The 21019-nt window shown below is 34.7% G+C and overlaps 1 protein-coding gene and 1 long non-coding RNA gene across 13 annotated transcripts in view; both read left to right on the top strand.

Moving 5' to 3' along the window:
• Nucleotides 1-21019, top strand: part of Dlg1 (MAGUK family member discs large 1) — a 276280-nt gene that overhangs the window by 227682 nt on the left and 27579 nt on the right. The gene's annotated exons all lie outside the window — the stretch shown is intronic.
• LOC145971761 (uncharacterized) lies at nt 17548-18603 on the top strand. The gene is made up of 2 exons (XR_014438971.1): nt 17548-17871; nt 18097-18603. It is a non-coding gene; the product is annotated as an uncharacterized LOC145971761 (long non-coding RNA).

Consider the following 21019-nt stretch of genomic DNA (forward strand, 5'->3'; position numbering starts at 1 on the left):
ACTGAAGCACATTTCGGCCGGAAACACAATAACCGGTCAGAATCTCGTCAAAAAAGGGAACCATTGATGAAGGCAACGTCCACGAAGAAAGGCCGGGGCGCGGTGTATTCCGCACGTGTTGCATTCGTAATCGAGTAGCTCATTCTCTCCCCTCCCCTTTTCTCCTCTCTGTCTCACTACCTAGTGTCAGAATCGTGAGTCAGAAAACAGCGCGTGAACGACGTAGTGGAAAGGGAGGGTTCCTCTTCTTCGGCCCCGACACACCACCTCGACACGTTCTTACGTTCTTACGCCGTGCGTCGTCTACGCGCTCTAACGCGTTTATCGCGCCTGTCGCAACCGGCAAGATTACGCATGGTGCAACGTGCGAGTGCATAAAGGACGAGTGTATCGCGACGAGAGGAGAGGCAGGGTGACCCGATTAGTTCTCCGTTCGCAACTGGTGCATAAGTGAGTTACTGTGATAACGATCCTATCTTACTCGAATGCGACTTGCGCATACGCGATAAGGATATATTCTAGGTGCAACGTTTTGTGACGACCGAAATGTACGCGTGATAACATACGAGATGATTGCCGTGTCACGTGCTCGCAACCTGTTAAACAGGATCGAAGAAAAGTCTGCGCGTCTCGGGAAATAATTAATTTAAATTATCGTTATTAATATTAACACAAAACGATCCGCGATGCGGAATTAAGGTCGATATGACATGTACGATCGATCGGCTGACAAATAATCATTATTCCTTGCACACACGACGCGTTCCTCCTCTGTGCGTGCAACATCGCGAGTTCAACGTGAGTGCATTCTATGATGCGGTCGTATCGTGTGCACCTCAAATACATACACACACACACACAATCACTGGAATAAATTAATAATCGAATTACAATATTCATATATATTGACGCACGTAAACTTAATGTTTCCAATTTACATTGCACGACCAAGATTCCCAATCCCATTATTATTGGCATTATTGGTAATATGCAAAATTTGGAGTCGCAAATACGGAAATTGCAAATAATTCAGGTATCAAAGGAAAGAGAACAAGATCCTTCCCTCTCTCTCTCCCTTTCCCTTTATCGAGAGATATCTGTCCGCTGTCGATAGCGATCGTGGTGCAATTATTTGCCTTGGCAGTGTCGTTCCGCATCGATAGATTTTCCCGATCCCGCTCTCTCCTCTCTCGTATCTCCCGTTCCGCTCGTCCGCATCGCACTCTCGTAGTATATTTTCCAGCGACCGGTATCCTGCGCCGATCGTGCGTGTTGCATTGTGAATGCACGCGATGCAGTCGGCAGCATCGGGAGATGCAGCGGCGCGTACCTATCTATTTGTACCCTGCAGAGCACGTGCGAGACTCCCGCGACACATCGTCGACGATAAAAATAAAAACTCCATAATACACGTAATTTATCCAGATATCAGCGAGCTGTGATGTGTATTAAGCGTAAAATAATCATGTATCATACGTTATTATATACCATATAATATCTGATCTATTTATTCAAAAATGAATTTTTTTTTGCTGAAAACTTTTATTTTTTCGCATTATGTATTTTATTTTAGGCAATTATTTTATATTGTGTAATATTTATTTATTTATTTAAATTATACAATTTACATATATTTATTTTATGTATTTATATTTTAATCTTAATTTTTTTTATTGTGTATGAGTGATATAAATTGAATTATCTCCTCGCAAATTTTATTATGTGTAACTTTTAGATATAACATGCAAATTTAATAGAAAATTTTATTCATGATATTAATGTCATTTTTGTCAACGATCTTTTACACAACGAAAATTCATAATATATATTATAGATAATATATATTCATAATATATATTATCAATTGAAGATGACATTTTATTATCAAATAAATATTTACATTCATGCAGAATTAAAAGAAAAAATGATCCGAATGATGCTACAGATCGACAATATAGGTTAAGGATTAATTAACCCGCAGGAAATAATTTATTCTATCATCACATCCTTTGTTATCGGATGTGCTGCATTCCGGATATCGACCGTAATGGTTAATGACGGTTCGTGCCTCGACTCGCTCTCTGCAAATAATTTCATATTCCGTCACGAGTATACGGCTAGCGGAGAAAAATGTGCGCAATTAACAAAGTCAAGAGTCAATTATGCTCGGTATGGCCTTGCGAGGTATGCGTTAGATCTGTTACGTCATGAATTCGCAGCTCGTTACTAAGATCATCAGCTATGTTTTCCATGGCCGTTCTATTCGGATGTTCGCGTGCCGATATGCCGATTCTCGCGTGCAAAATACATATTGCAGCAAGACCGAATGAAATGATTAGAGATCATGGTATTTTGCGCGTGCATACCGCATGAATTCGACGATATATCTCATTGCATTCCGTGCATTTACATGCGGTATTTACAAATGGCAAACTGTAATTTGTAAATTTTATATTTTTAATACTTTAAGCAAATTTTTTATTTTTTATACCTTTAATATATTTTAGGAATACAAAGTATTTCGCAGTCTATCAAATTCCATCGTAGTTACGTAACGGGAGTTGCAAATAATTGCATGTCTTTTCATTTTGATTCCATCTCGCGTTGTATGAATGACGAGTCGAAGGGATTTATGAAATTCATTATTTTCCATGATGCTCGCATATTTTACGAAACGCACGACGCGTCCTTTTTTTTGGTACGTTTTGCACGTGGCGGTGTATTTTCATGGATAAACGAGAATCTCGCTTTTTTGAAAATTGTCACCAGGGGTTTGTCCATTTTGGCGGTAAAACGCATAAATTTCTCATTTCAGTCGATCGTAAAAAACGGGAGAGCTGGGACAGTTTGGACAGTCCATTGTGTTTCAGTGACCGACTATCAAAGAAAAAAATCAGTGATAACTCGTGAAAAAACAGCAAAACTTTTGTGCACGTGACATATATGTTTGATATCGCCATTCATTTTTTGGGCACATTGCCAACTGCTTTTTTTCCTCTCGACTTGTGGTATTTGTAATATATTTGGATATATATAATATTTTTTCTCTCGATTTCACTCTCAAATTCAAATTCTATTATCTGAAATTACTTTCAGTACTATCTGTATTAAATGTAATTAAATGTAAAAATATTTATAAAAATGTTGAAATTTAAAAAAAATTATCTTAATTTACATTTTAAAAAATTCTTTAAGTAACTACAATATATTGAGTCTCTTTTGTATTTAATAACAAAATGAAAAACAGCTATAGACATGTAACACATATAGAGCGAAGCAAAGAGGCAAATGAAAGCAGCAGTGAAAAAAGGAGTGGATGTCAGAGAATAAATGTGAAATAGATACGCTATCGCGAAATGGGCGACTTGCCATATCATACAACACACCGTATATTGAGAAGCGTTTGCAAAAGTCGATGTTACATGCGGGTATCATCGACGGAGATGCTGCTTTTTCCCAAAGGGACCGATCCGCTGCAGGGAACGGTTTCTATGTGGCTGCCTTTGTGCCGACGAGCGATCGCCGTGGTCGCAATTGCGGCTCGTTTTGCCCGCAGGTCGCGAAATAACGTGATATTTCGCGTCCGATAATTGTCCCGACCGCGGGTTGAAAATCTCGGGCAATCCGGAAAGCTGATAAAGCACATCGGTGGTGCGGACAACGAAGCTGCAGTAACATTAACACCGCAAACTCCATCGTACCGTTAATTGGACGGCTTTTGTACGTTGCGTATGTCCATGCGAATATTTTTTTTGTTCTTTTCTTTTATGAATTTTCTCGAACAATTTCGAGCCAAATTTTTTTGGACCAAAGTTAAGCCATGCTCTGAATTCTATCTTTTTTTATAATTTGTTTTAATAGATTTGAAAATTAATATCCTTAGAGTGATGCTTATAAATTTTTTAAATATTTCTTTATGGCAGAAAAACATTCTCTATAATCAAATATACAAAAATAAGCAAAGAAAAAGTAGATAAAAAAAGGAGATAAAATAGTACAAAATAAATCCCTACAAAACGATTACAAAAAATAATAATGTAAAATTATTAAAAGTAATGAGTTAATAAGCGTTTAAATGTTTGAATATATTAATACTAACATTTCCACAAGATGTAAAAATTTTCTTAAAAAATATCTCCTTACATTATCTCAAAATATCTATAAAAATAGAAAATACCATAATTAAGAAAAAGGAAAAAAGAAAGTGCATTTTTATATACAATAAATTCTATATTTTATCTGCATCCAGACTTTAGCATTATATCGACCGTACAGAAGATAGTATTTTGCGTAATGCCTTTTGCATTGAAGTTTGCGGCGTAAAATAAATTCTATAAGGATATCATTCTCCCATTTTCCGGTATCCTCTTCTCGCGTTTGCCGAAGGAGCGGCATATTTTATCAGGACGCCACCCGGCTGTAATCATCCTTCGATGTGATTTAACCGCTGTTTTCTCGACCCAGAAACGCACGTTCCGTCCATTTCACTCCCGTCGGTTCCTTCCTCCTGAAAAACCCTCAGTCCGGGACGTATTTTTCGTCCTTGACCTTCGTCTACCGCGCTTGCTCCGTCTCGAGTAAAAAGTTCACATCCGCTGCCAAGGATACAGCTGCAGTGGCAGCAGCAGCAGCAACGATTGTACTTGTAAACTGGGTCACTAAAATCACTCCTTCCCACGTGCACATTCTTTTCTGTGATTACGTTATATTATCTAAATATCTTCATTTGCGCTATTGACTTAATTTTATTGACAATTATCCATTTTCTTCAAATCATTTGTCGTGATATTATATATCAATGAGAGGTTTTATTTAATTTTTTTAGATAATGATTAATCTTAAAATCGTGCAAAATATATGTAAGAACATAAGAATATGTACTATAAATGCTCTTATTAAATATTTCTATTAATATATTGTATTATTTTAAAATTATCAAAAGTGTTCTAAAAAATAATGCATGAATTATACGCGTCCTGTATTTTCTTGACAATTTTTACTAACTATATAAAAGCGGACAAGATAATTTTATTACCTTATTGAGAAGATTTTTTTTCCTTTTAGAAAAGAAAAATGGCTTGTGTAATTTAATAAAATTACGATAGAATTCATTGGCTCCTCTCTCCGAACACAATATAAAAATACTACAGAATATAATTAAAAGTTAATAAAATACGTAAAGTTATGAATCTGTTTTGATGGTCAGTACCATTAGATCGAAAAGTGTCCATGATATGATTATTCGGAACACATCTCAGGGAAACTGTCTAAACATCGATATTTCTGTAATGCATCGCGATAAGTGCTTGAATTTTGCTGATGTAAGGATATCATTTTCCCTGGATGATTGATCTTTCTTGTGACGGGCATTTCAGTGCTCCTCCCTGCTATTGTTTTGCGTTTTATGAAACGACGGAGGCGGTGTTCGCCCTGGGGTGGAGGTGTGGGCGGAGGGTTGTTTGTCCGCGAAAAATTGGACGACGCGAAGGTTACTTCTTGCGATTTATTGCGCGACACACTGTGTGATAATAATGCCTCTTTCACGGCAGAGTTTGTCTTATCGTTTTGACATGCATTGCCAAAGTTAATACAAACAAACGACCGGAAGAAAGTCATGAAACTTGGAAGCTGTTCGTGCAACTTTCCTTTCTGGATTCTTAATACGTACACGTCATATACAGGGTGATTCATATAAAGTGACCGATGTGAATATTAGCTAAAGTTGAAGAGCTATGAAAAAATTTTTATACCAAAAGATGTTTGACACAGAGGAGGACATCGTATGGTACAAACGATATTTTTATAGATGAAGGCATTAAGGAGATTTCAAGATCAACTTATTTTTTTTTAATGGAACCCTCTATTTTTTATTACATATTCTTGTAGCTCATCTCGAGAGCTTTCTAAAACACTATAATTAAGTTAGTTTTCATTAAATACTTTCCGAGTTATGAGGCTTGAAATCATTTCTTAATTTTACATAAACCGTAAAATATCTTGTAAAATATTCATTTTTCGATTATCTTACCTTAATACTTTTACGTACAAAATAATGAGAGGAATCAATTGGTGTAAAGAAAACACATAGTTATTTTTAAGAAAAAATATGTAATTATTAATTGCAAATTACATATTTTTTCTTCGAAACAACTATATGTTTTCTTTACATCAATTGATTCCTCTCATTATTTTGTACGTAAAAGTATTAAGGTAAGATAATCGAAAAATGAATATTTTACAAGATATTTTACGGTTTATGTAAAATTAAGAAATTATTTCAAGCCTCATAACTCGGAAAGTACTTAATGAAAACTAACTTAATTATAGTGTTTTAGAAAGCTCTCGAGATGAGCTATAAGAATATGTAATAAAAAATAGGGGGTTCCATTTAAAAAAATTAAGTTGATCTTGAAATCTCCTTAATGCCTTCATCTATAAAAATATCGTTTGTACCATACGATGTCCCCCTCTGTGTCAAACATCTTTTGGTATAAAAATTTTTTCATAGCTCTTCAACTTTAGCTAATATTCACATCGGTCACTTTATATGAATCACCCTGTATATCGAGTTTGTTAGAGAGATGTGATTTCTCTCATATATAATTACACCTTTGAGTTTTATCTATTACGTGGGTGTATTTTTTGTTGTTTCCTCGAAAATTATCTGAAATTATGTGAAAGTCATTGATATTTGATAAAATTGACATTTCGCATGTAACAACATATGATGAGATATGTATCTCTCGATGAGAATTTCTATAAAATGGCGGTCACATTAATTTTTTTTGACACTTTTATCCTAATTTGTAATTCTCGATATCGCATGCAATACTATAATTATTTACAAATTTAGATTGCAATGTAAGTATCTTATTGTTCTCTAGCTATAACATTCTACACAGCGATGTTGTGTGTGTATTTTACGAGGAATTTGCCGATGTTCTCGAGAATTCCCTGAGAACAGTCGTCTCAAGAGACCGCCTCTCGAGAATTCCATCACAGCTAGACAATCTGTGTGCGTATGTATGTACTGAATAATGCCTCGGACAATTTCCCGACATCAAGACGAACGATAGCACTTGGCGCGGGGCGCAAACCCGAAACGGATCCGACTATTTGTGCCGTTTGCTCGTTCATTCGCGAGCACTGATGTTTATTTATAGCAACTGCGGTTGATCGAATTGATATCTCGGTGGAATTACATATTTGTCCCTTCCCCCTCTCTTCTGCCGAAATTTCTTTTCCGAGATTTTCTTTCCGATTTCTTTTTCTTGAGATACAAAGAAGTATATCAAATAGCGACAATGATTCGTGGAATCACGTCGTGATTTTTATTCTGACCGAGCAAATGAAGTAGATAAATATAAAGATCCTCCGTATAATCCAACTAAAAAAACTTTCTGTGTATGGAGAATTCGTGAGCGAATTCTATCGACGGGCAGGAAAATCACTAAATGCAAATATCGCGTGCGATTAGTCTTACACAAGAGCGCTCACGTTGAGAAGGGAACAGTCGCGTTTACATATCGATCAAAATCGATCGCTGTTACAAAAATAATAAAAATATTGCATGACATTTTAGAAATCAGTTGTATCTCTTCAATAGGATAAGAATCTGTAAAAAATTGCGATCTAAAATGCAAATTTTTATGTTGCAGAAATTCTCTATAAATTTAACTATTTTAATAAAAATAAAATAATAGAATTAAATAAAATAATAAAATTAAATAAAAAATTTAATAAACAGTCTAATCTTTTTAGGAAAAAAACATGTTTATATATGTTTTATAAAAATATGATATTTACAATGTCTGCGATATTTACATTAACTTAGTATTGTATCAGAAAAATCCTAATTTGTGAAACTTTATTATCACATACTAATATATATTTTTCGTTACAATGTACGCTAAATTGAATAAACAGACCTTAAAATTGGAAAAAATGAACGAATTTAATAACGCTAAAGTGATGCGAATATATTGCTGCTCCGGCATGATTGGAAGTGACGCGAAAAACAGGGAACTAAGGTTGCGGAAGAATGATATCTCACAATCGTCCCTCGTTATCCCGTGGAAGTCACGCGAAAATCACGTGAACTCGTTTTTTACGAGCAAATCGTAACGATTGCGTTGTCGTAATTGGACATTCGAGAGATTCGTACTTTTATTAAGCTGCACTCGACCGAGCCAATCATCGGCAATGCAATTCAATTCACTGCACAAGTATGATCTTGCCAAGCTCTTGAAACTGAACGCCGAAAAATAGCTGGATGTTTGATTCGACTAAAAATTTCTCCTACTTACATCAATAATTTTGCGATTAAAAATATGAAATATAATATTGAAAATGTTTATTAACTCGAAATACTACATGAAAAAAAAATGAAAATATAAAAAAATTCTTATATCATTTTTGTGAGATACAAATGCCAAAGCTCCAGGAATTTACGGCGCATTACTCCGAAAAAAGCAAAAGAAGATTTATGATATATAATTCTCCATCATATACAATATATTCTTACGGACTCTTCCGAGTATGCATATTTTTTTTCGAAAGTAATAAGTAATCGCGATTTGCGAAAAATCTCGAAAAGGATGAGCGTGTTTTCTTCACTTTTTGAACAGTTCTTCAGGCCTTTCTGTTATATCAACATTTAACAAGATAGCGATGAGACAAACGAAAAGAATTGGACAACTTGTGTATTATCAAGATTCACGATTCATCTCGTAATTTCTCTGTAAATACAAACTAAAACCAATCGTGCGCGCGCGTGCTTTTTACTCGATATGTTGAAAGAAATAAATCGAGAGACGCCTCCTCTTTGATGCCTCCTTCTTGATTCAAAGAGCTCCTTATTGTCCGACCAGATCCCGGTCTAAAGTCGGTACAGAACCCTAGCTCAGAGCCGTATTTCTAATTAAAACAATTATAAAGACGAGGCTTGAGCGTTCAGAGTCGACGGCAGGAAACACAAACAAAAGATAATTGGGTACGGCACGGGCAAATTTAATTATAATCGACTAGCGCTCGCGAATACATTTCGCCGAGAAATCTAGAAACATTCATTGAATCTCGAGCAAATTTTGGACGAGTGTTTGACGACTAAATCATTTTGCTGTTTGATTGCTCTTTTGCAGTCATATAAACGTCGCCGACAAAGATATTAGACAGAGATTGTGCATTTTTATCCTTGTCAATTGATTTTCTCTTTATAATATAGTGCATGTAATTACAGTTATTTTTCACATTCCATTCTATGAGAATGTTTTTATTATTCAAGATGGATCATTACAATTTAATTAGAAACGTGATATCTGTATTAATGATGCGACTTTGTAGAAAGTTATGAGATATTAGCCGCAAAAAGAGGAGGAAACAACCTAGTGGCCTTCTTCGTTCTTTTCAACTTCGTTCTTCTCTCAAATTATACCATTTATATATCCTCTCACTTTTTTTGCCAGCGACTTGTGGGTTCTATAAGTAATTAGTCGTCCCTTTACAGGCGGGCTAATTACTTACGGAATACTCGGTAGTCTCGTTTCCTCCAAAAGCTGTTTGTCTCTCGTTGAAACTTTCGAGATTGAATCTTAAATTGGATTTTGAGAAATCGGGGGAAGAGCCATCACCTTTTTGCCGACGTCCGTCAGTTTACTAGCTTCTAATCAAAGTTAACCGATGTGTCTTTACTCTTTCCATGTGAATCGTAATTTAATTTTACGGATCACTTCACCATAAATTTTTAAGATGGAACCTCAAAAAAAAAAGATACACTACGTTTTCTTATAATTATAAAATTTTACGTATCGTCCAAAAAATTAAGCATATAATCTTTACAATTTATGACATGGCATTATTGATTATTATTATTATTTTATTTAATATATACATTTACATTTATTAATCTCCCGTCTTGTAACAAAACTCTTCAAATGGCAAACCAATAAATAAAAATGTTTATTTTTTTTCTAAAGATAGCTTACTTCAATTATCAGAATAAGTCAATTTAATAGCATGTACATGTTTACGTTTTTGATAGCCGATTTTGATTGCGATTCGCTCATTATGTTCACAGTGGAAATAAACATCAAGATCGATTACATCGATGGAATACGATGCAATGAAACCAAGTGCAGAATAACAGATAGTAGGTCGCGCGTATTCACGATGTTCGCCACGTACAATACGAAATCGCGTAACTACGCCGCCCACTCACCACTCAGGACACTTGTAACGAACGGAATTGCGTACCTAATTTACATACAGGCGAAACCCTATGCTCGAAGAGGCGAAATGAATAAAATTATTATTAATTCGCCGCGCCACACGTGACGCGAATTCGTACACTCATGCGCTTGATATTAATCGTCCGTCATCGTACGCGGGAAAAAAAGGAAAAAATAGAAAGTTCCGTAACGAATCGAAACCAGCCCTGAATAAACGAACATGCCGAGCCGAGAACCCGTATCGAATGTTACATGCGCCGAAAAAGAAAATTAAAAAAACGAGTGTTTTGTGCGTAATCGCTTTTTCCGGTAGCCTTTGATGTGGCTCGCTCGCGCACAACCAGCGATCGCGTTTGCCTTTGCCGAATCCCCCCCGATTGTTTTAATTTCATGAAATCGGCGAATGTCGTCGAACCGAAACGTTCATTATCCTACCTGCGTGTTCTGCCTCGTATTTTATCGCTAGTTTAAACTTTTATTGTTCTCTCTATACACTCACATATACAGATGTAAGCGACAGGCGATGGAAAATGCAGTAGTTTTACAAAACAATTACGGATGAAATGTGATTTCGCATAAATAAACGCAAAATTGAGCTTACAACTGTAACCAGAATCATCAAATCGTTGATATTTTGAATTGAGTTCAATGTTCCTTGAAACAACAAAGAGTTTATCAACATTTTACGAAATAAATGGCAATATAACGAATGGCGATTTAATTGAAACGCGAAATAAGTAAAGTTTGCACATAACAACAACAAAAATAAAATGCGATATAACCTGTTAATTAATCTCGATGTCTATTTCTTTGTTTCAGGTAAGTGTCCACGCATATGTTTTCAGTCGTAACCGTAAAACTCTTGGTAAGTCACTTGCATCTCGTACTTAGTCTTTTTGCAATTTATACAAATCTATTTCGAACCTCAAGCGACTTTCTTATGGAGAAATTGTGGACAAGTGACGGGGGCAACAGAAACAAGGGACTCGCGAATGATATATCGAGCTTTTCGGGACGTTTTACGATCGTGAACGGCTCGTCGAACGGAAATCGAGTGCGGGTGAAATATTTGCCGGGATCGCCGGACGACATGTGAAAATGCATTCTTGATCACTGCATGAAAGTTTCGCGGACTTCTTCCCTGCTCTCGAACCTTTTCAGGAAGTGGACGGCATTTGCCGAAAGAAAACGGTTTAGCCACCGCTAGACACATATGCGACACACGATAATTCGACGAGTGCCCCTTAGTCAAGACTTTGCGTGGACCGCAGAACAAGTAATATTCCTTTCGCGGGTCATTTCCCGTCTCGAAAACTTCCTCGGAACCGTTCTTCTCTGCTGTTTTTTCCTTTTTTCTTCTTTTCTTTTTTTTTTACCGTGTCCTCCTTTCATCACTTCTATCGTTTGATTCACCGGCCAACTTTTCAATCGTTCTTCAGAATGAATGGCGAAGAGGATGATCTTCTCGTGGACGAGAAAAGTTTTAAACTATCGCGTAGAAATCTCTGTCGTTGTGCGATATTTTTTTCAATAATATGAGAACACTGCGTCGATTTTATTATGACTTGTAAAAATGTATGCGCGGTTTGCAAATGCTTGCAAATAAGCGAGGTTGATCCACGCGAGTTTGATCGGACGAACGTGATATTTGATATGTTGCTTGTACAAATATTACTCGCGCTCAGTAATAACCGTCGCGATCGGCTAACTCGCTTAACGAGTGCGATTAAAATCCACTCGTGGTCATGTAAATGGAAATATTTGGAAAAGCACGTTCTCTGCCCGATGGCGATTCCCGAATTGAAAAACATTTTACGCTAGCGTTTGTGATCCGCATCGATTCTTTTGCCAATCGTATTGGCGCACGGTTTAATTTGAACGCTGTAAAATTGAAAATCGCTCGTTATGTGTACATAAACGTAAGAATTATTTTGATAACCGCTTCGCCCGTCCAAATTTCATATTACCCAAATATCGATGACGTTTAATCGTAATTAATTCGCCGGATAGATTTCGTTAAAAGACAATCAAAAGTGAAGCGTGTAAAATTTCAAATCCCCCAGGCAAATATATTTCCCCCAGGCAAATATATTTCCCCCAGGCTTCGACAGCGATGAATTTATAATATTCGACTGCATTAATTATGATGGCTATTATTACACTATCCACGAATTTTAATCACGAATTTCCGAATGATGTCGCGATGGTGGTCTACTCGTAACAACATTCATTTTCCCTGATGATCTTAGAGATAAAAATTTTCGATTTAAATTGTAGATGCGCGTCTGCGTCTTCGCATGAGTAAAACTCACTTTGATCACGTGAGAATTTTTCTTAGATATCAAAAAGAGTTAAAATCTACGCGAAAATGCAAATAGAGATGAGGGAGGGAAAGCGAAAAGCATAAATAAAACATGTAACCGTGATAAACGAGAACGTGCCTTGACGTAGAGAAACCTGGGAAATTGCAGTGCGGCCCATTTCAGGAAAGCAATTAAAACCTGTTATTACAAAAGAGCTTATGTGCTTTCGTCTTTCAGAATTGCGGACTCGAAGACTATTAAAACATGAAAGCGCTCATGGAGAATACTCGGTGAACGCTCTTCGAAGAGAACTTATTCAAAAGCGAACACCTGCAGTGATTGCAGCAAGTTGTTTGTTCTCATTACAAACGTTTCTCGCGCGCGATTCTAAATTTTGTTATGTTTTATAATTGAAAGTTCGTATAGCAATTTTCTGAAGGAAAGAATTGATAATATGATCGTTATATGTTCCAATAATATAACATCCAAAGTATCAATTAACTTTTTGACATTGTGTACGTGAAAATTAAATAATAATAATAATAAATATTTTACATTTACGCATAATAATAAATATTTTATGCGTGCACACACACACACACACACACACACACGGTCTTAAGAGAAAAAAGGATAGAACATTTAAATATAAATTCTTCCATGCAGTAAAATAATTTTTTCATTATGTAATATATAATTACTATTTTTTACTATTATTATTATTATTATTAACAGTTTTTTTTCATCTTGTTCTTAATGTTTTATTTCGTGATTTTTAATATATTCATTTAAAATTCTTAAACAAATATGTTTTTTTTCCTCTTATCTTTTATTCTTGCTTCTTTCAATAAATTTGCCTTTTTTTACCGTTATTTTATATTCATTAATAGGATTTTGTATTCCCAGCACGAACTCATCAATCGATGGTTTGCGTTCGAAAGCTGTAAAGGGAGTTTGTGATAAAAGAAAAGTTATGATCTTGAAATTATTTATGAGGTTGTAGCTAATAAACGTGGAATTAAATAAAGATGAATCAACTACATCAAAAATTAAATCTATCTCTCGTAATTCATAAATTTAAGATTGCGTAAAGCAAGATTTTTAGCTTTTTAATATAAAATTAATAATTAATTTGTATGAAAAAATTAAAATAAATATTTGTCCTATAGAATTAAAATTTTTATTTTCATGAAGTTTTGTATTTTATACAATCATTACAAAAAAGCTAGTTCGATAGATAAAATATTTATGACTTTGGAAAAATTTTAAATTCTAGAGAGAAAATGTTTACTTTAACTCATACATACAAATTAATTATTAATTTTATATTTTAAAAGATTATAAGTGCTTTACACAATATCAAATTCATGAATTTCAAAATCCATTATAGATTCCATTATCCATAGATGAATTAATTTTTGACATAGCTGATCGACCCAGTTTCTCTTTAAAGATATAATCTTAAATCCAAATAAAATCTGCTTTATTAAATTCGGCTGTTTTTTAAATCCAATAGAAATGACTTGTGCAAAGAGATATTATTTTACACTAATTATGATGTCAATATATTAAAGATGATTATCCTTTTATCGTAATCGCGAAATTAATAATCCTATTGCTTCTTAAGCAGTTCTATTATTGTGAGTTTCGATTAGATTATATTAATCAAATTTTTTTGAAAATGTATATATATATATATATTTCTAGACAAATAATACAACATTTAAAAAAAATAAAAAATATATTATGTAAAAGAGGAAAATTCTTGAAATTTTTCACATTTTTTATCCAAACTATTATTATTAACTATCTATTATTATTAACAACTTCCATTGTTAAATTTGTGACTTAACTTAGCGATCTGATATAAGACTCAATTATCTTAACGATACAAATAATAGAGTAAAAACTTTGTGTTTATATAATGCAAATTTGGGGATTCCTTTAACGTGTTCTCTTGTCAGTATCTCTCGCTTTGTGAAAGCTTAACATAATATCTCATCAGCTTCTATTCTAATAATAATATCTTGGACTACATTCTAGGAGATTAATCCGATAGTATTGATTCGTGCTCTTAATTATCTATTTTCGACCACATACTCCAGAAATTATAAAAGGAATGTATGTTAACATGATTATTACGTATAATCGTAGTACGAAATACATAAATTTCAGAAGAAAAATGAAACAAGGCGCGGCGACGTAGATATCGCGACACTTCCGGCGATACGCGTTGAAAATCGCATTACATCTTGCATGCATATACATGAATCAGGGGTAGCAGGGAGAGTAGGCGGATAGGTACAAGCGTGAAACTAAGCTACGAAACTAATAATTAAATTCCTTCCTTGCCGCGTGGACGAGAATAGGTAACGTGTATAGTGCCAGAAGTTTGAGACTTTCCGACCTGGAATGCCTTCAATTCTTCCCATCATTTGCATGTGTGTAAAATGCGTTACGGAAAGAAAAATTCTGTCGCCAAAGCGATATTCTAATATATTAAATTATCCGTTTATCAGATGTTACTATATCTATTAATGTATTGGATATATAAATAATTTATTGCTTTATCTCATTCTTACACATATTTATCTATAAAATATCTTAGAACACTACTGAGAATATGACTGATATTTTACTCTAATGTCTTTTTTTTTTAAAAAGAAGTACAAAGTTGGGATATTCTACGTAAAAAAAGCACAAATGTGAAATAAAATTATTGTACAATGCGCAATATCGGCATGGACTCTGGAGTCGCCCCGAGTGACATGCTAAGTTCGTTCGAATGGATTCCAAAATTTCAATGTTCACCGACGATTCGAATTGCAAATGTGCGTCGCCCTGGGCCGGCCGCGTCACCAGACGACGTCGCATTTAAAAGCGTTCGCCGAAGTTTCATCATCGGGCTGGAAGATAAAATTTAACGAACGACAACAGGAAGGGAGTAATTCTCAAAAGTGCCGCGAGAGCTGAATTTCGACAATTTACATCGCAGTGTTCGTAATAAAAAATGTATGATATAATCTGTATTGCATCTCGTATGAATAAGAAAAATTCATTTATTCATACATATTATTGTATCAATCTTAAGCTTGTCAATGGACATGCTTATATTCGAGATATCCATCTAATTTTAGAAAGCCAGTTTATATGCATATATATTATTTTTTTCTTATACACAGTATCATATGTATTTAATACTTATTTATATTAAAAAATTATTTTAATACTTATTTATATTAAAAAATTATTTTTTTTGTCATATTGGCGGCTAAATAACGTCAAAATCTGTCATCTGCGGAAAAGTAGTCCAGATGTACGAATCAGACTTTTTCGAAAAATTATTTTCTCACGAAAACCGCATTTCTGACTATCTTACTTTTTTATTTTTTTCGCACCGATATGTTTTTTCATCGATACGATGACACAAGATCGACGCGCCGCACGATTATCTGAGGAACCAGTCGTGCGGCTTTGTCCAAGAGACCTTCGGACAACAATGTTTGGTATGCCGTGTGGAATGTCTATGCTGCGTAGAAAAGCGATTTAAAAGGCAGCCACATGAACACATTCTCGCAACTCACTCGCGTAAAATATAACTGCGATTAAGTAATTCTACCGTCTAAAATGTACATATTTTTTTTATAAGAATTAGACCGTTTACATTTTTTAAATTCTTTTAATCTGCGGGATATATTTCTAGACAATACTTTGATAATAAAATTAATTTGAATTATAATTATTATAATTTCTTAAAGTCTGAAAAAAGGAGGAAAATATTGAAAATATTTTTACACAAATATTTTGTTAAAAAAAAGATTAACTATGCATTTTTATCGCAAGTTTACTAATATAAAATAAAAGTTGTATAAAACTCGCTATAAATAAGATAATGCAGCCGCAAAAATCTGATTCGTGATTGAGTTATAGAGATTATAGAAGGGCGAGGGATAAAGGCATTCTCTCTCTGAGAGAAGTTGTAACGGTCTTTTCGCCTCGTTGAAGTGGAACAAATCCTATGTGGAAGAACGTCACGAAGGGTTTCCCGTTGGTGAAGTCGTCGTCTTCGTCATTATGCCACGAAATAAAAGAGAGAAGAAGTTATTTATTCTATCGAGGATATTTACGCATAAACACAAAGTACTAAATAAAGCGTTAAAAAGGTTGGAATAGCAAAACTCAAGGAAGCATAAATTACTTTGTATTAATGTGAATATATAGAAAAGTCCAATATAAATAAAAATATATTTATATATTATTAAATTAATAAATTTTAAATGTGTTAAGTAGTTTAACTGATCGTATACATGAAAGAAAGAGTCAAAGAAATTCACTACATATTTTTGCAAATGGTTTAATTATAAAAATTACCGAGCATTTATTACAGTCTCGATTCGTATAACTCGTCGACGTTCATTCATAACACGCTGGCATTTAACAATCGTGACAGGTCGGCCGTTAAATCGCTACTCCTCGCAGCAATGTATTTATAGCAAAATTATAATATATACAGGGTGTCCCATTTCTCGTACATCTTTTAACGATAGATTTTTTAAGCAATCTACAGTCAATGTTTCTTCAACAAAAATATCAGAAAGAAAATGAAGAAAGTTATCATCTAGCTCCTCTTTCCAGTTTTTTAATATTTTTATATAATATATTTTCTATATTTTTGTAGCGACAGATCTAGAATTAAAATTCCATTCAGATCTGCTTGAAGTGAAGAAGAAAAATGTGTAATTTTGTTATCCATCTCTCTATCTTTTCTCACGTAAAAATTTCTCTAAAATTAAATTCGCGTAAACATCTTCAAAGTAATTGATGCCTCGACATTCTTTCTAAGGAAAAGTCGATTCCAAAAACGAAGCTGCCGTTAAAAGAATGATGCATGAAAAGTGGGATACCCTTTATATAGAATGAGCAGATATGACAAAGCCGAATCGACTCGACGATGCGTTCAAGCCGACCACGGATCGTTGGAAAGGTCGAGCGTGTGTGTCGTGTGGGGCTACAACGAGTCACCGCCGAGGGTGAAAGGGGATCAGCCAACTGGGAGGGTTCACATACAATAGCGAAACGAATATTCCCCACCGACTCTGCACGAGGGATAGAAACCCCTCGAAGCAGCCCGGTGGTGCGTGCTTCTTTCCAACGGAAAGAATGCCTTAGTGCTCGTCGATACGTCGTGAATACTTGTTCGATCGTCGTTTTTTAATGTAACGAGTGCTGTTAATGTTGGCAAAATTCGTGTTTTATACGTTCACCGAGTGAAAATTCAATGAAGACTCGAATAATCAAAAGTGGTGAAGTAATAAAAGTGCACTGAGTCCAATCGCGCAGAAGTAAGTTTCCATTCATGAAGATCCGAACATATTTTATAATTGAAAATTGAGAGGGAAGATGATTACCGTTGCATGGATTACTATATTTTCTTTTTTTAATAATGATAACATAATAGTTTGATGTGTTTAAAAAATTTGTGATGGGTATATATCACGTGAAAAAAATCCATGAATATACAATTTAAATAGGAATTTATAAATATATTTGTTAAACGCGTGCTACAGGGTCGCCTGCTCTGTTTTACTTGTACATGAAAATTCTCCAGAGATCTTGTAAGTAGCGTTACAAGTGGCGTGAAGACTCGGAAGTGCAAAAGCGTTTCGCTTACGTGGACGCGACTGTATGATGTGTAATGTATAACACACCGTATAACGGAGTCCTTTCCTCGTGGGAATTTCAGGTTGCGTTAGCCGCTGCAATTGCGGCACGTACGCAAGCGGTATATCCTCGTAAGGGAATCATGCCCACGGCTTCCCGTTTCACGTACGTGGTTAGCAATGGTGTTTCAATATCGATGCGACATTCTCCGACGACGTCGTCGCCAGAGAACACTTGCGTTTTCGATTCATATGATGGTTTTTATATACAATATTTGGGAATTTTATTTGGGAATATTTGGGAATATACATACTATATGAATCCTTTGAAAATTAACACCTCTATCGTTCAATAAAAAAAAATTATTATAACATAACTGACCAAAGGTTAATAAACTGGACAATTTTTAAAAATTGATTTTTATAATTAAAATAGCGATATTATATGTGTATATATTGGTTTTCATAATTAAAATATGAATCAACGATTGGTTTTTATAATTAAAATATTTCAATTCGGGGGGAGATGTGTGTGATTAATTTTATTCTAATTTTTTATTTTAATTTTATATTATATTGAAATCATGAAATTGTGGCATACAAACGACACTAACTGAAAATTTTGAGATATATATACAAAGACGCATGTTATAGTATTTCTTGATTTATTTGCTTGAGCGAGTGAAATCAGCAGGGACTGCAAAGCGTTGTTTAACAATTTGCATAGAAGAGAGTTTGAACGCGAGAAAACAATCTCGAGAGAGATCGAGAGCTCCTCCTCGAAGACGCATAAATTTTCGTACCCGAGAATAATTCTTTACCATCAGTATTAAAGAAAAGAGGGACAGAGGGTAATTTTATTTTTTTTTTCACTGTAAGCGTCATCTCGACCGCCTCGGAGGTAGAAAGTATGTATCGCGAAACGAAACGAAGGTCGCGCGACGTAATGCTGGGGCTGGTAGAGGCGGACACGATACTTACGCCTTGTTTCGATCGCACGACCTCTTTCCCCGTTCAATTATTCATTTTCGCAACCGCGGCACTACTCCCTCGGGCATAAACGTTCGGCAAGAGGCGCAGTGCTGAATCGATCCCAGGAAGGCAGCGCGAGTTAAAACTGCACGTTCCGTTTGCTGTCATATTATGTTGTCCGATAATAATCAACACTTGAATTAGCTCCTCGTCAGTTTTACATAATTCGCGAAATTTATTCGAATCGGAACGTTACCCCGATCGAGACATTCGGCTACAACTTTGTTATGATTAAATATATTTATTATCTTCTTGAAATTTTTTTTTTTAATCATAGCAATTTGTAAAAACATATATATTTATATCTACTTTATATAAATTAAACTTGATCACGCGTCTATTTCATTAGTTACACCTAATGTTATTGTAGATAAGTGCAAATAAATTCCTTTTCTCTCTTTCTCTTTCTCTCTCTCTCTCTCTCTCTCTCTCTCTCTCTCTCTCTCTCTCTCATATAGTATATATATAACTTTCTCTTTTAAATTTTTAAATACATTTTTTAAATTAAATAAATTCAAATTAACTTAATTTTTTCTTAAATATTTTATTTTTAATTTATTTTAGAGAGAGTATTCTTATTATTTTTATGATTATTGTATTTTTATAGTTATTACATATTAAAATTATTATGATTATAATATATATTCAATGTTGCATTTAATAATCCTTGGCAATTATCATTCCTTCAATTACATTTATGACACTCCTGTGAAGAATGCATTTGCTGTAACAACATTGCAAATGATGCAAATGATAAAAGTGTAAACGACCAAGCGTTGCGATGAAAAAACGCATCAACTGAATCAAGAGAACTTTGTCACGCTCTAGGTTCATAAATAATGCGACTTACAATCTCTTTCTTTGTCTTTCTCTTTCTTTCCCGCCCCCCTCCTCTCTTTCTCTCTTTCTCTTCTCTTTCAATTCATAATAATTGATAAGACGCCGCTGCAATTTCCATGGTTCGCGCAAAGGTGTGCACTCTCCAAATGCATTATTGAAAATTTCATGAGATTCGCCGCGTATAATCATGCAAAATGCCTCGTGTAAGACGTCAGCTGCGCGCAGATAGATATCTTGGTTCACAGGATATTTAAATAGTTATGCATTAAATACACATTAATTAAATTATCGCGAAACATGTTCAGATTTGACGAGTTAATTATAAAGAAAATAATTTAATTAATTCGTCGATATTTTCAATCTCGACGAATATCTGTATAAATATGTTAACGAAAATTCGAGGAAGGGCGGTTAGAGATTGCTAGAGAAACTGCTGGTATGTCCGGTGAACAAGCGTCATGGCGAGACGCACTTTCGAAATCAATCTCTAATTGTGGTCGAATTTCTGGTTCTCAACGCGTTTGTTACATCGGTGAGAATTCTGGCGAACCAAACCGATCGCTCGATCCTAAAATGAAATCGGTCGATCGGGTTGAATGAATGCAACTAGTTCCGAGATGGACGATGCTGGTCAATACTAGTTGCGTTTACTACTAAGCTCTACCTCACACTATACTATCACATACACACACACGTACATCATCGCACTGTACACGATGCCGATTTCATCGGATTAACAGCGGAACTTCGGACCATTCGATGCCGAAACCTAAGTAACGTAATTCGCAATTGCAATTAGAGGTAAATGGACAAATTATATTCGAAATTTATTTGATTGATTCTTCTAAATTTATACGTTAAAAACATACATACATATTACAATAATGCAAATATTCCAAATGTTTTGCAATATTTTACGAGATGTAATGCCACAAAAAAAGAAGTGAATTTCTTAATT

This window comes from Camponotus vicinus, unplaced genomic scaffold, assembly GCF_025532165.1.
Source record: "Camponotus vicinus isolate PSW18456_S1 unplaced genomic scaffold, iyCamVici1.0 SCAF_5, whole genome shotgun sequence".
Taxonomy (NCBI): domain Eukaryota; kingdom Metazoa; phylum Arthropoda; class Insecta; order Hymenoptera; family Formicidae; genus Camponotus; species Camponotus vicinus.